We start from the raw sequence: 11,802 nt of genomic DNA, 5'->3' as shown, positions 1-11,802 counted from the left end.
TATAGATATCTATATATCTATGAATATATAGATACCTATATACCTATACCTCCTCATGTATCACTTATCCATCCCTTTTAGATTGTAAGCCCTCAGGGGCAGGGCCCTCTTTACCATCTTGTCTTGAATTGTATTGTGATTGTAATGTCTTCCTTATATTGTAAAGCGCTGCGCAAACTGTTGGTGCTATATAAATCCTATATAATAATAATATGCCAGTAAGTCTCTCCCTCTAAGTCAATGGAACATAAATAAGTTTGCCAACAGTAGACCTTTTCAATGGGGGTCTAAATAATCGTCCAAATCTCCCTTCTTTTCCGTAAATTTTTAATTTTTAATCTACAATGAATAGAAAATGCTCTGTTTTATTTTTATTATAAATTAAGCTTAAAGGTGATTTCAAAGAAAGAGAAAACTCTCCTAACTGATTGGTTCTCACTATGTATTAGCCAGAAAAATACTCAACCTTCCTGGACAAAAAATAGTGGGACTCCTGCCTGATGAGTGAATACATCGATACCTGTAGAAATCATATGGTTGTCACTCTAACACTCTATAGGTTTTAAATATGAACCATGCATTTCTTTTTTTCCTGCATGTCTCTTATAAAGATGTATTTAAAGGGGGGAAAAATGATTTTTAAGACACATTGAAGCATCTACATTTACAAAAGTTCATTACTTATTCAGATGTATCCTAGACCAGACAATGAAAATATTATTGAATATAAAACATTGAAGTGCTTTTTTTTTTTAGCATAATGATACCATCAGTTTTTAAAATACAAGATTTTCCAACGATAATACTCATCTGACTCCCATAACATACATAATAAAATCTCAAATGAGGCAGCTGCCTGCTACTAACGAGACATGACAAGTTTTGACATGTTCTTGTGTTCTTCTTATTATCTATAAAAACAGCAGTTCATTAGTAATGGTAATTAGTTTGCAGCTAACTACAGTGACTTCTCACCTTTTTTTAGGTGTTGTTGGTTTGTACGTATACTTATTCATGTAAATGATGAATGTCTTCAGAAATCAAACCGATTAATAATATAATATCAATAAACATAATAGATTGTTTTATATTTTTGTAACTTATATATGATAATTATTGAGTTATATTTTCTATCCTATTTTCCTAACATGAGTTAACTATGAATGCACATGTGTGCAATTTTTATAATTCCACTTAAATACGTCATTATTGGCTGGACAACAGCATATTAAAATCTAGCTAAACATTCCATTCGAATTATTAAGGTAAATTTGAGAAGAAAATGTGGAGAGGACTTGGCTACATTATTTGACCTAAAAAAGAATGATACAGAAATGGTAGTAATAATGATGGGAGTGAAATCCTAAAGTCATATTTGCTTATAATATAATCCTCTGACATATCTATAAACATATAAACAACATGCCTATCTAGTGATGACTTATCTAGTTAAAAAAATACACAAAGATTTAAACTTTTAATTATGCGAAGCTACAGCTTCATTTATTTTGTATGTTTCATTTTTTCACACATGGGCTCAGATTATTATTGTTAAAATTGTGAATAGCGTTAACAGATAATAGATAATCATATACCAGTTATCATTCCTTAAAGAAAAACTTTAATGCTTTTGGGTCAATTTTATTTTATTTGTTTTTTTCTAACAGGGCTATTCACAAAAGGTTGAAGAGTTTGGAGGAGGCAGGAGAAGTGAACAATCTAGGACAACATAGCTGAACTGGAAAGTGAGCTGTATTGGATAATTTTTCCAAATCAGCTATATTGGCCTAGATTGTTCATTTCTCTGGCATTCTCCAAACTCTTCACCCTTTTGTGAATAGCCCTGTCAGTATTTTAGGTTTTAAACTGTTTTATATCAAATCTTAGATTGTCCAATATTCAGTGCAGGGTACACTGTTAGGATTTAAAGAACATCTTGTCATGATTTGTATTGTAACTGTAATGTCTTCCTTATACTGTAAAGTGCAGCACAAACTGTTGGCGCTATATAAATCCTGTATAATAATAATAATAATAATAATAATAATAATATCTTGGGGGAAAGAGCAAAACAGGATTTATTTTCTTTCAGAGTTTTTCTATTTTAATGTCATTGTAGAGCTGCCTGAACAGAGCAGGTAGAGGGGGAAGGAAAGGAGATCAGTCATTTCTCAATTGGTGTTTAAATTTTAACGTGAGCTATTGACCTCTGTAAACATCAGGCCTTTTTTTTATTTAACAGGACAGCTAAGAATAGTATAACGGAGCCCACAGCTTCACTTGATGACAGAATATGAAAGTACAAAATATTCAAAAGCAATATTTCATAATTAGCTGACAAAAAATATATTTGTAATATTCTTTTTAGTCATGGCCATAATAAATTAAGCAAATGTGTACAAAACCACTATACAGAAAGCAGATTAGAAAAAATAATTCTGGCTACAAGGAGCAGTTCCCAGTGAAATAGGACCTCTATTGAGCCTACTCAATCAAGCAATGCAAAGTGAAGGGATGGTCTGAAAATTGTAGTAACTCCCAGCAGTCAATCAAATTTCAGTTTACTAACATCAGATTAGTAAGATCCATGTATTTTTTCTGCTTAGTTGACCATAATATCCTTTAAGTCACTATGTAAACTGTTGACAAATAATTATTTAGATGTTATTATTGTTCATAACTTTGTTATACTAGCTATTCTGTTCTTCCTTTCTTCCTTTAATCATATATCTGTACTCTAAGGGATCATTGTTTGGGTATTTTAATTCTAGGCTATATATTACCTGTGACATAAAAAACATATCTTCTCTCCATTGTAGAGCAACATGATTAGTGAGCGCTTGTCTTTAATAAGAATACATATTCCCAGCTGATCCTAATTTGCAAGCAGTTATCCTTGGAAAAGATAATTGCTGAGATGTCTTATTAGTCTAGTTAGATAATAAGAAAGCAGGTTTTTGGAAAATGTAGGTCATTTTTATGAATGGATGGATTAATCTAGATTAGGAAAGGCTGGAAAACAGCAGGGAATTTTCAGAAATGAGAAAAGAATAGTAATTGTACTTTTACATAAATAACCAAAAGTTTAAATTGTTACAAATTAGTATTTTACAGTTCTAACTTTTCAATTGTATTCATAGAAAAAAAACGTTCTAGCTTTCTAAGCTGTTGTTTGAAAAAAGCAGGACAAAAGTACGATAAGCAAAATTCAATTACAGGATCTAGTTTAATAAAAATTATACATGTTTGTGGTTGCATCAATATGTCTGTAGACCAAACACCTAAACAATGCATACATTGCCTTTAGAGTTGCATATAAGTAAGACAGAATACATATAGCTATTTTACAAGTAAATGTGATTTGGTAAGCAGTATACACTCCAGTTTCTGAATGTACTCCAGCTCAAGTGGTGGCATACCTAAAATAAAAATGGGAAGTTTTATGATGTTTTTAGGGTATCTTAGCATTAACTACTTTGCATGTGCATTCCAGGTTAGAATAATGCAGCATGAAGTATGCAGTGTTATCAATAAAGGTTACTTAAAAAAACAAACAAAAACAGTAAAATAAGCCAAATTGCATGCTGCGGGGTGTGTGGTATCTCAGTTGGCATACATGCAAACACATACTTGATATAATATTCTCCTCCTTGCGAATATTTGTAATGATAAATGCACTTACACTGCCCTATTTGCGCAGACAGCAAGGCATACGGTTTCTTGTAGCTGTTACTGTGTTGTTATACTGGTGCCTTTCATATCTTAGGGGTCTATTCACTAAGCTGCCATAGGCAGCCGAGTGAATGACCGACCTGAAGTGAAGTGAGCCGAACACTGTTCGGCTATTCACTTCAGGCTGGTACGGCTGATTTCAGCCGTACATCTGCTGAAATCAGCCATACATCGGCTTGCTTCACATGGCTTTGGGTCGCCCGAACATGCCCAGCATGTTCGGCCGACCCTAGCCAATAGTAAACTAGCATTGTACCTGCCCTCTGCTGATGGACCTAATGGAGAACTGCAGCAGAGGGCGGGTACAATGCTAGTTTACTATTGGCTATTGCAAATTGAAATAGCCAATAGTAATGTAGCAATGTATCCCGGGGCGCCAGGGAGAGTTAGCTGTTTGGAGATTAGTGTCCCTGGTTAGCAGGTAACCAGGGACACTGATCTCTCTGCAAGTGGCCGGAGCCAGCCGTAAGATCACGGCTGGCTCCACCCAGCTGTCAGAAGCAGGCTGTCAGAAGCTTTGGCTTTCAGCACGGCTCAGCCAAGCCGATGCATATGCGTTCGGCTCGACTGAGCCGCTCGGCCACGTTCAGGAGCTGTACGGGCTATAGTGAATAGCCCGTACAGCACCCCTTCGGTTCTACTGAACCAAAGGGGTCCTGGGGCCGAAGCTAGCCGAAGGATCGGCCGAAGCTACGGCTAGATCCTTCGGCAGCTTTGTGAATAGACCCCTTAGTGATGCCTTAGTCATGTGCAAGGCAAAATTCATAATGTTAACTACCTCTGCACTTGCCTGATATGAAAAGAAACATTTATTTTGCAAATTGAACATTCTTTACTCCTTTAGTAAAATGAACCCCACTGTCTAACAAAAGGGACACGTCGAATAATAAAACAGCCCGTATTATAATTCTGTGTTTTTTTTAAATTAATACCTAATATTATTTACAATAAATATAACCAGTTAAACATAATGTAAATAGATGTAATTTGAAAAAAATTATTTTATTAGCCTCCATTAACAGATTTATATAGAAATAATCTTATTACAGACATTTGTTGAAATAGTTACCCATTCTAGACTATTGCTTAGACTAGTGAAAGTCGTCCCTTGCCTGCTTGTTGTATATTGTAGCGAGTAACACAACCTTCACTAATTAACCTTGATAAATATATTTATTCTGTTTTAAGATCTTCTACTTGTTACTTGATACTATTAACAAGTCACCGATAGCACAGCATTTTATTTATTTATAGCCATTTTAACTGGACTCATAAAAGTTTATAGACATGCTAGTATTGTCTACTGATCTTATAAAAAAAACATTAACTCATCTGCCTCTTGTTTTCAGCAAATCTTTCCTTTCTCTCTTTGGTGCTTCTATAGGTTCAAGTAACGAAAATGGGGTGGCTGTGCTCTTGTCTGTAATTAAGAGCTTTATTATGATAGATTAGACCCAATATTATTGTATTATTGGTATGTAATTTATTACCAGCTAAAATATCACAGTTGAATCATCATTAAATTGATGCCAATATGATCTGTGATGTGAAGAGCCTTATCTTTTTTGTGGAATAGAAATCATGTGTATATAGTGTTTAAAAGAGTTCAATACTAAATTTAATAAAATTCAGGAATACATCTAATGTACTGAGTTACGTAAACATGAGAAGCTTACATTTTAGTAGATTATGATTGGATTGCATATTCAATAAACAGCATACTATTTGACACTCCGTTGTAAAACATGCATAAAATCAGTTGGAAAGTTCTGAATTGCATAATCATATTTTGTATTAAAGTGATTTTTTTAAATTAATGTATGGAATGTTGGGGCTCAGTGGCGTGCTGTAAGTGACAGTAATGACAGTTTAACCCAATCTAGCACTGAATTTTATGCCACATTTCCATGACTGTTAATGATTACAGCCAGTGCACTGAACAACCCTATAATTATACTGAGGAATTCAATGTTCTTCATAGTAAACAAAACCACCTATTACATTAGAATGCAGTTATTCCTAGTCCATGGCAATTGTTTTCCTAAAGTTAACCTGTGATGATAGATATAGGGAAGGATCCTTTAATAACTTGCTTTTGAAGGTGCAGGCTAAGGGGCTGCCATCCTGAACCCAAGTTTACTAAATGTCATCCTGATAAATGTCTTAACAGCATGACAAATTTGGAGCATGCATCGTTAGAGATAAGTGTGCAGAAACAATGCCATATTTTCTCTCCAGATATATGCAATGGGCTTTATTCAGCTTGGCAAAATTGGCAATTGATCGACACAAGTCTGGTGTGTTTGTATGTTTGCTATTTTCTTGTTCACCAGCAACTGAAGGTTATATAGGTTATAACAGTCAGCATGTGAAGGTATAACTGTATTTATTGTTACCTTATTACTTTATTTTATGTTATTGACCATGGATGTGTATTGTAAATAGTAAATGTAATGTCACTTACTTACCTGTATTACCTGTACCTAGCTAGACAGTTGTCTGGTGGTTTATTCCCATTAGTGCATCATCCTGATGGGTAGTCCAGGTTCTCTACTTACTGCTACTGACTCTGTTCCACGTCTCTGCCTGCCTCCACTGGGCCCTTCCCCACTAGAAATTCTGGCTGGTGCATTAAAATGCCTTTAATGCTCTCCAGAGCAGTGTGCACTCAGAGGAGTATGGCCATATGCCCCCTAATGTTAGTTGGTGGCTATGCATGTCCTGATTAATTTCTTTTTAGAGCACTAGAGTAAAATAATTAAAGGCCACATATGCTGAAGTGTCAGATTTCAGCAACACCAGAACTCTTCAAAGGAGCACAGATTTGACTCACTACCTACTGAAGAAGTAAGTATCAAACATATTCTTTTCAGGGTGTGCTGCATTTAATTTTTTAGCTTATTCCCCAATCGAATTGCCTGATGTAGAATTTGGTAGCTCATGGGTGAAATACTTGCTGTTTCTCAGACTTATAACTTTCCTTGCTTGAACTCCTGACCTACTTTGACTCTTTACTACAGGAGTGCTTCTTGTTATGGGTTTTATTCTTGTGTCCATTTACCACTGGCAATGACCTCTAGCTATTCTCCTGACTATGCCTCTGTCTCTCAACTGTGGCCCAATCTATGCTCAGCTGGTTTTGACCCTTGATAATATATTTACCACTCCCAACAGTGTTCTGTCCAGTTCTGGAATTGCTGATTCACCCACTAGTTACTGTGGATTTCTAGCCACCTTACCCAGCTTTCAGAATTTGCCATGGGATATATTAGAGGAAAACTTGCACCTTTTTATGAAGCACAAACCTCTCAAATCATCCATCCATTCCATGTGTGAAAATTAACAGGTAAGCTATAGAAACTTTGGACTTAGTCATTGGATTATAATGGACCTCACTTATATCATTAAAAATTAAACTGCATATTTGTTCTAAAAGGAACCATTTTAATTTTCTGTTATTTTACATTTACAGCTCATTAGTTGCTCCAGGCAACATAACTCCAAAACGTAAACTATGAGCTTTTATATTTTTTATGTCTATAAGTAGAGTTATATTTTTTATTGTTAATATACAATCTTTATTTTACAACTAAATATTTAAGACCATGGCATTGTTGTTACAGAGCTTTCAGGATTTTCTAAAGAAAGAACACAGTAGAACCTTTTACCCTTAAAACTTTCTCTCTTTAATTGAAACTGCTTTGGGAGCAGTACAGAGCAGAGAAGAAACATAAAAACTAAGGAAAATAAATACAAAATACTATATATTTTCATTATTTAGGACCTTTGGATAAAAGTAGCCAACTGTGTTTCTGATCATTTGTCATTCTTTCCTTCATCTATGGTGTGTAAAGATTTTGCACACATACCAATACTGGCCATTGGTCAACATAATTTACTCCTTGCCAGGTCAGCATTGGTCCAGTTGCATAAGATGTATTACTACTGACATAAATGTAATCATATAAAACTGGCTTCAGACAGCATCTTCAAAACACCAGTCATAAAAGGGCAGCAGAGACAGAATACAGGATGCAGAGTATTTCTGTTGTCAATAAATGCCAAGACCACATACAATTTGATGTATTGCACTGGAGAATAAATAAATGGCACATTTAATACACCAACATTAAATTTTAGCAGCAGAAAAAATTAGGCACCAAACAGTAAGAAACATTGCATGTTACAGACATTTTGCTTATGTGGAGGCCCTGTTCAATTCTTACCAAAATAGATCACATTTGCCTTATCTTGATATTTTAATGTGTTTCCAGTCATGGTTTATGATGAACAACATGATAAAGGTGTAATATGATCTCTAGTGTCTCACAAATGCCATCCTTATAAACACTCATAACACTTTATAGAAAACCTCATTGCTTTGTTAAAATTAAAGGGACAGCATTACATTTTCTGCATTATACAGCCCTAAAAAGATAACTTCACTTGTAGTTTTTTTTTAAACTTTTACTGCATCCCCACATATCAAAATAATTATCTTCAGGTCTTCTCTGGAGACCTCCATTGTGTTGCCCTTACCAACACCGCACAGCTTTTGCACAAAAAAAGTCCTAGATGTTCCCTGCGTCTCCTGTCCATGTGCCGCTTGTCCCATTCTTTTCTATTTCTGGGGCCATACTCCTCTGGTTAACTGGGGCCACCATAAATATGACCATGGTCATAGTAATAAATGAGGCTATTGAGTGCATGAACAGTAGCCGCTGGATGCAGGTTAACCTTAACAATGGACATCTCTTATTTTCTACCTTTTTAAAAAAAGTGTTTTATTGATATCTATTTGATACATGCCAAAAATACCCGATCTTGTCAGAAATCTTGTGAGCTGATAACTAGCTCTGCACAAGAAGGGGTTATAGAGATGATATAGGGGGGGATCAAATAAGGTGAGGGCTGTGTTTTATAATCAGAAATAAAGTGGGCGGGGCTGACACCGCATGTTTAGGATTTCAGAGCCCCAAAATACAGGGATTGTAGAGCATATTTTCTTTGCAAAGCAAATTTTTACTTTGCATGGGAATTTTTGCTCAGCTTAGGGAATGCAATGAAAATCCACTATGCATCTCGAATGGAGAGATAACAACCTGTTGGGGTGGAGAATCACTGGCACTGGGATATAATGTATAGTGATGATAATCTAATGTGCGGTCAGGCTGTATCCACAACATGGTGTTGGGTGACATCCTTTTAATATTTTTCCTTTCATTTTACCTCAATTGTATTTGTATTTCTTGCTGTTTTGTGATTATAAACAAAACATAATAAAAAAAAATCCACTTTGCACAGAATACCCAATTATGTGCAAGGAACATTAAATTTTTGCTTCCATATGATTGGATGATTTAAGTCAGCAGAGCTTCACCTCATTCACTAAGCTAAGGGTAAATTCCCTTACAAAGTGAAAATTCACTTTGCTAAGTGAACTTCCTATAATCCTTTAGTAAATCAGCCCTGCCTTTAAATTTAAACAGAAAGGCAGGAGCACAATATACTTCTGTCACCTCAACAGTTATTCTACTGTACTTGCAGTGTGTTTTAAGGAGTAGAGGATGGGGAAATGTGCGTTCATTGCAGAGATTTCTGAAATTATTTTTTTTGCCCTGACATACACTTTAAATACCCAATCATATGCAAGGGAAATTGTAAAAACTGAATTTTTGCTCGCACACATGATTAAATGCTAAAACAGAGCAGAGCTTCAACCTCATTAACTTAGCTCAGGGAACAGTCAATTTCCAAAATAAACATGCTCATTTTCTTTACTAAACCAACCTCAGTGTGTTATCACATGTTTACATCTTTGTAATAAATATATTGTCATGTACCTACAATTGCTACAACATGAATACAGATATGATTATATATTGCATTTAAAATATATTTGTATTATTTTCATAATAGTGGTGTCCCCTTAATATACCTATGAATACGGTTTAAAAAAAAAGAAAAGAAACCACATTCTTCATTCTAATATATATTGTATGTCAAGCAAACTATGCTATGCTTTATGAGAATTGTTAGGCACCTTTGCTTCCAATATGCTTTAAAAATGTTTGTAAGATACATAATGATGATATAATTATTGCCGCTGAGCTGCATGGAATGCCACACAAATATAAAGGAAACTGCTCACTGCAGGGCTTATAAATAGTGCCAACGTATCCAAGCCAAAGGAGATAATATAAAAGCCTCTTCTGTTACATGGACCATAGCTTAATTACGTGTGACCTTTAGCTATTCTCTCCTGATATCTCTAGTGCATAGTTACCCCTCCTGACACTACAAGGCATTAAACAATGAAAAGGGGCTTTTCTTCAGAGATCTGAGATGTAGGAAAGCAATTGTGGTATTTCCCCCTTGATATTGGATTGAAATGTTCCTCTCAGAAAGGACCATTGTTTAGACGTTGGGATTAACACAAGTAATAGATCTGCTTTTACATCCACTTAGGAGCCCAATGTAATTCAAATCAGTCAATTGTAAATACAATTTTAATTGTAAATTCCAGAGCAATGCCAAATGCCATGACATTAATTTCAAAATATTGTAATAATTCTGTACAAATGATGTAACTATACATAGTTTGATGGCTCTGGCAAATTCTATGTGCATTTTATTTTGTTAGAAATAATATCTACATCACATGCCGCATGGAAAGATTAAAGGAATTCTATAGTGAAACATGTATTCTGATAACTGCATTTGGTTAATACCTGTATTGATATTATTCAGTATCCGAATTTGATTTTTTTTTTTATTTCATATGCCTTAATGTATATATTTTATTCCACATTTACATGCACGTTAAGCTGGATCAGTGGCGTAACAACCGGGGCTGCAGCAGGGGCGCGGGCCCCGGGCGAAAAGTGAAGGGGGGGCGCCGGCCGAAAATGGCACTTTCGGCTAAATGCCAAAAGTGACATTTTCCTGCCGTTTTGTCGGCGCGGCCGTGATTCCTTTCATCCCCGCTGGGACACAGAGCAGTGCCCAGCAGGGATGAAAGGAATCAGAGAGAAAATGACAGCCGGCCGAGCGCTTGCGGGATTTATAATGGGGGGGGGGCGAAAAAAATTTCTGCCCCGGGCGCCCAGAACTCTGGTTACGCCACTGAGCTGGATAAAACTTAAAACATGTTTAGGGGTACTTACAATATTTAGCTTTTGTTTAGCTTTCTTCCAAAAAGAAAAAAAGCTATCTGCTTTAAAAATGAATGCTGGAGAATTGTTTGTTGTTTTTACCATATTTCTTACTTGAAGTCCATTTAAAACTACATGTTTATCTAGAGTGAGTCACTATGGTAAATGAATTTAAAAAGTAATAGATTTACTGTCAGGATCAACAGGTAATAAAACTATGTAAAGGAGGGAAACAAAACAACTGTATTAATGCTAGTGACAGACTGCATAATTATTGTTGTCATTTTATTTTTCCCTATAGTTCCACTTTAATATACAAGATTAAAATATGTCTTCATTGGTAAGGCTAGATTTACACTACCGCATTCTAAAATGTCTGCACTTTAGCATGTCACTTTAACATTCAATTTTACCAAGCTTTAATACAATAAGTGTATATTTGCAGCATTCTTGCTTATTTACTGGCATTTGTTAAGTGTCCCTGCATGTTAAAATCATAGCAAAGAAATTCAATCAAATGCAGTAAGGTACAGCAAAATACAGATATGCAAAATTAAGGGAGCATGCCAAAGAGAGCGATTAAAGTGCTTGCATAGACAAAACTTTTTTTGGGTCAGAGTTGGGAAGAATTAAAGTTACATAGTTACATAGGGGTCTATTCACGAAGCTGCCGAGGGCAGCCGAGTAGCTAGCAGTGACAGCTAGCTCCGCCCAATAGTTTCCTATTGTCCGGCGGCTCTGCTGCTGTAAAAAAAAAAAACGAAAAAAAACCCACTCCTGGGCGGTCTGGGAGCCTCCCGCTCCCGGCCGCCAAGGAGAGAAGCACTGATGTGTCTTTTTTATAATCTTTATTCTGACATGAGCGATGTCAGAATAGAAAAAAAAAAAGAAATTTTCCCATTGAAAAGCATTGGGA

This window comes from Nanorana parkeri, unplaced genomic scaffold, assembly GCF_000935625.1.
Source record: "Nanorana parkeri isolate BGI_ZX_2015 unplaced genomic scaffold, ASM93562v1 scaffold709, whole genome shotgun sequence".
NCBI classification, from domain to species: Eukaryota; Metazoa; Chordata; class Amphibia; order Anura; family Dicroglossidae; genus Nanorana; species Nanorana parkeri.
Note: the sequence above shows the minus strand (reverse complement) of the source record.